This window comes from Petaurus breviceps, unplaced genomic scaffold, assembly GCF_028583685.1.
Source record: "Petaurus breviceps papuanus isolate PSGF00001 unplaced genomic scaffold, PetGlider_PUasm1.0 90579, whole genome shotgun sequence".
Taxonomy (NCBI): Eukaryota; Metazoa; Chordata; class Mammalia; order Diprotodontia; family Petauridae; genus Petaurus; species Petaurus breviceps.
The window spans coordinates 1,267,420-1,272,574 of NW_027187278.1; the positions used below are offsets into that span (position 1 = coordinate 1,267,420).

At 36.4% G+C, this 5,155-nt stretch overlaps 1 pseudogene; it reads right to left on the reverse strand.

Moving 5' to 3' along the window:
* Positions 1 to 2,961: 2,961 nt before the first annotated feature.
* The window catches only part of LOC138142445 (endoplasmic reticulum resident protein 44 pseudogene), a 79,738-nt pseudogene continuing 77,544 nt past the window's right edge, over positions 2,962 to 5,155 (reverse strand).

Consider the following 5,155-nt stretch of genomic DNA (forward strand, 5'->3'; position numbering starts at 1 on the left):
AGTTATTTAAACTGTTAGTACTCTAGGGAAATTTCTTCAACTAGATGCTGTAGTTCTCTACAATGCTACTGACCTGCATTGAAGGAGTTTTCTCAATGGTACCACAGACTGAGTCCCTATCTTACTCTCTCTGTTTTTCAATAGACTATAAACTTCGTGAGGGTAGGGTCTATGTTTATTTAATATTTGTATCTCCTCAGCTTACTTTTATTTGCCTCAGCTTTATCATATGTAAAATAGGTATAATGATAGTACTTCCCTTTCCAGAGTGGATAATCATATGAGATTATAGTTGCAAAGAACTAAATTTTAAAGCACTATATAAAATTATTATTATTATCTTTGCTATCACTTATAATAAGAATACTCCAAGGTGCTTGTCCTCTGCCCTTAAATGACGTCTGGCTTTCTCATTATGTGAACAGAATATTTCAGCTTCTGCTTCAGTATTTGACCTTCCAATGAGTTGTCTGAATTAATTTCTTTAAGTATTAACTAATTTGATCTTTTTGCCTTCCAAGGGATTCTCAAAAGTCTTCTTCAGCACCACAATTTGAAAATGTTGATTTTGTGACACTGACATACGTTGTTAACTGGGAAAAAATAGCTTTGATTATATGGACTTTTGTTGGCAAGGTGATATCTCTGCTTTTTCACTATGCTATCCAAATTGACCATAACTCTCCTTCCAAGAAGCAAGTGTATTTTGATTTCATGACTGCATTTACTGTCTGCTATGATCTTTGAGCACAAGGATATAAAATCTGACTCTGCTTCCATTTTTTCTTCCTCTATTTGTGAGGAAGTGATAAGGCAAATTACCACAATCTTAGGGTCTTTTTTTTATATTAATGTACAAGCCAGCTTTTACACCCTCCTCTTTCACCCCTCTTCAAGAGACTTCTTAGTTCTTCACTTTCTGGCATCAGAGTGGTATCATTTGCATATCTGAGATTGTTGATATCTTTCTTGGCAACATTAATTCCACCTTTTGATTTGCCTGGCATTTTACATGATGTACTCAGCATATCAATTAAATAAATAAGGTGACAATATATAGCCTTGTTATACTCTTTTCCCAATCTTAAACCAAACAGTTCTTTCATTTTCAGTTCCATTACTTTTTGACCTCAGGAAACAAGTAATATGAGTTAGTAGTTCCATCTCTTTGAGGATTTGTCACATTTTGTTGTGATCCACACAAAGGCTTTAGTGTAGTCAGTGAAGCAGAAGTAGATGTTTTTCTGGAACTCCCTTGCTTTTACCATAATCAAGCAAATGTTGGCAATTTGGTCTCTAGTTCTTCTGCCTCTTTGAAAACCCAGTTTGCTTTCCTGGTAATTCTCAGTTCACATATTGCTAAAGTCTAGTTTGCAAAATCTTAAGCATAACTATGCTGGAGGTTGAAAAAAATACAATTATTCAGTAATTTGCACATTCTTTGACCTTGACCTTCTTTAGGATTGGGACATATACTGAATTTTTGAGCATAATATAAAAGGGAGAAAAAGATTACCAGCAACCAAGAGAGATGAACACAACTGACATGACAGAATAATAACAAATTACTGGGGAATGAGTCTTAAATGGAAAAATTCTTTACAACAAGTTTCAAGTCTCTGAAAATTTAAAGGGAATAAGGATCATGTGTAGGAAAAGAGGATCTCATTGAGTACAGTTAGAAAGCAAATTTAGTTATAAAATAAAAATTTATAACATGGTTGTGCTTTCTGTTATTGATGTAGACACTAAAGGTATAAATAAGAATTTGAAAATAATTTTGATGCTTGTGATATGAAGGCACACTAGATGCCACAGCGCATTAATGGCTGTACTTGGAGTCAAGAAGATCTGAATTTAAATCCTGCCTTGGTCATTTTAGCTGTTAGTCCTGGGCAAGTCATTTGACTTCTGTGTGCCTCAGTTTCCTAATTTCTAAAATGAGGTGAGATGGACTTAATGGCATATTAGATTTCTTTCAGCTCTAAATCCATGTATATTCTGAAATAACTTTAGCCAGACTACTTACAAGATAGAGGAAATCTCTATCATTTTCATCATATCATAGTTGATCACAATTTAAATTTTGTCAGCAGTATCTGTGATAAAATATATTAATTTCTTTGATTTTTTCATGATTATCAAAATTTACTTAAATTCTCATGTTTGAAGATAGGTACATTAAAATGACCTCTCTGATTGAGTCTCCTATGTTTATAGTTGTTTTAGTCCAACTGTCACCTGGGTTCAAAGGCAGGCAGCTCCTTGTCCAATTATTCTTCATCCAGTTCCCATTCCATATTGAAGTTCACAGTGTCCAGTCCACCTCAAGTCTTCACAGTTCCTGTTTCTGGGAAGACAAAGCTTGACAGAGCCACAATAATATACATACACATTGCCGGCACCATCATCAATTCACCATCTGCCTGTGAAATCAACTCAGACCCACCAGAAAGGTCTGAGAACTCAACACAAGTCAGTATAGAAACCAACACAGACCCGCAAATAAGGTCCACAAGGTCAGCACGAATAATCAGTAAAGTCCCAGGACCTCCAAAACCCTCCTCCAGGACTTCTGTAAGCATAGAATCAGAAAATCCTCTTTCAGGGCTTCCAGTAAGGTCCCCTTTCAGGGCCTCTGTACAAAGTATCACAAACAAACATCAACACAGACAGAGCAGACAAACAGAGTGCCAGGATACCACAAATTTTCTCCTTCTTGACTCTGCCACCACAAGTGTCCTCTTCTCAGTTCTGCTAAATTCTCAGTTCAGTCTTCAGTTCAGTAGCCGCTGCCCTGCCTCCACGATGCTTACCCCAAGAAATTTTGTCTGTCCAGTTTGTGTTCTTCCTTATATATGGTATAGCTCCTCCTCTTCCTGTTGCAGGAGTTCATGAGTTCTAGGGTTTTAAAGTTGTGGGGTTCACACATTCTGTTTCTTAACAGACTTGATACAAGGTTCAAAAGAAACTTGAACTGAAAAAAGGTGTTAATTCAATAGCTGAAACAAGGTGTGAACTACTTCTGTGCTCGCCATTACAACTGTTTGTTATATCTTGGATGTGCAGCCCAAGGACAACATCAGTGGAATCAGGACCACGATGAAATCCTCTGTGCAATAGTCGGGAATGCAAGTCTAATAAAAGCTGTTTAAGCTTGTTAGGAATTGATAAAACCTTTATGTCTAGAAAGACATACATGTGTCTGAAGCTGTCAATGGTTATTACAAGGCAATCTGCTGACATTTTATATGCAGAAGTGGGTGTCTAAATTTATCACAATCAGTGTGCAAAAATTTTATTGTACCTTTTTCACTTATTAACTGCCACACTGCTTCATTTTGAAATACATCTAATTCTAAACTCATTGAATCCTCTTTCAGGAGAAAAAGTATGAGAAAAGGCAGTCCTCCTTCATTCAATTCCTATCCATTTTCAAATGTTATTTCCTGAATGAGAGGAACACATTTATCTTGAGTCCAAGCATAAGCCAAGTCAAAATTTGTTAGAGATCCCAGGTATACCATATCTGGAGCATATTCCCCTGGTGGCTTGTAGATTATGTTGTTTCCACTAAATTTTTCTGGTTTGAAACAGACCGGAATGCAGAAAAGAAGACACAATCATCATGCAAAATATTTGCTACTCTTTCAAAAATTCTATAGTTGTCTGAGTCCTTTTGTTCAAAATATCTAATGATTGTTGTTTTACTGCGATCAAGAAATTTGATTTATTCCAAATCATGAACTTCTTGAAAAGGGTCACTTTTTTGTTACCCAGTGTAATCCTGAATTGCTGCCACTGATCTCTGACTCTTGTATTCCCTCTTCATCATCATACCATTCCAGAACATTTTTAGGGTAGGGTATTTGCTTATCCTCTATCTTTGGACTATTTCTGAGTGCTGATCAATCTACTTAGGCAAACACTACTTGATTTTTATTTAGATAGTCTTCCTCCATGGTATTGGAGGCTTCCTAAAAGATTGGATGCAACATCTGGCTGAATTGACACCGGTCAGCATTAAAATTAACTAAAGCTACAACTACATTGTTTGAAATTTCATCTATGTTTGCACTATCAACTGTTATTTCAGCTGTTATTGGAGTAAAATCTAAGTTATTAAAAGCAGGAAAGAGCATTAGAGGTCAGGAGAGAGCAAAGAAGATGGCAACTTTCATTGTAGCAAACGTGTCTCAACCCTGGGCTCCAGCAACTCTCCAACTCATTTTATAGATGACGAAATGGAGGCAAATGAGGTTAAGTGACTTGTCCACAGTCACAAAGCTGATGTCTGAGGCTGGATTTGAACTCAAGTCTATCCTAACTCCAGGCCAGGCATTCTAACCACTGGGCAACCTACCTGCACCAAAGCATAGCTGGCCTATGCTTACTAGTTTGCAATCTGAGGCAAATGTTTAAATTTATGACATGAAGATAAAGTTTCTGGCTTCCTAGAAAACTATCATTGAGTTATTCAGCTGCAGAGACATGGAATTACACTGGCAGTATTTGTTTGTTTGTTTTCTGCAGTTTTTCTTATCTTTTCCTTAGGATTAGTTTGTAGATAGAAGACATGATGAAACTGGAAAAGATATTTCACGCTCTATATAGATATAGAACTGTAAATGCACTGTTATTCACTCCAAGTCAAAAGTTCTTCTTGCTGAATTATGTTACTTGTTAAGGTGAGTAAGCTTTTGGGGTCACCATGATAATTTCTTGTTTTTTATGTTAATTTTATTCAATGTCTCTTTTTCCATTAGAAAGATAGAATTTAATCCTCTGATATTTAACATGCATATTGTAGAAACTTGTGTGGAACTTAACGCCTTTGGTTTTGCTTTACATGATTAACATTTTAACTGGCTTAATCTGTATATTTGATTTTAACCTTCTGGAATGGTCTGTGGTACATGCCTTGAATGAAAACACAAAAGGCTCAAGTCTGAGAAGATGGTTTTGTTATGGCTATACCAGCAGAACTGATCCATCTGTTCTGAATTTCGTGCCCTTTATGATTTAGTTGTGCTTTTCTTTTTTCCTTCTCTCTCTCTCTCTCTCTCTCTCTCTCTCTCTCTCTCTCTCTCTCTCTCTCTCTCTCTCTCTCTCTCTCTCTCTCTCTCTCTCTCTCTCTCTCTCTCTCTCTCTCTCT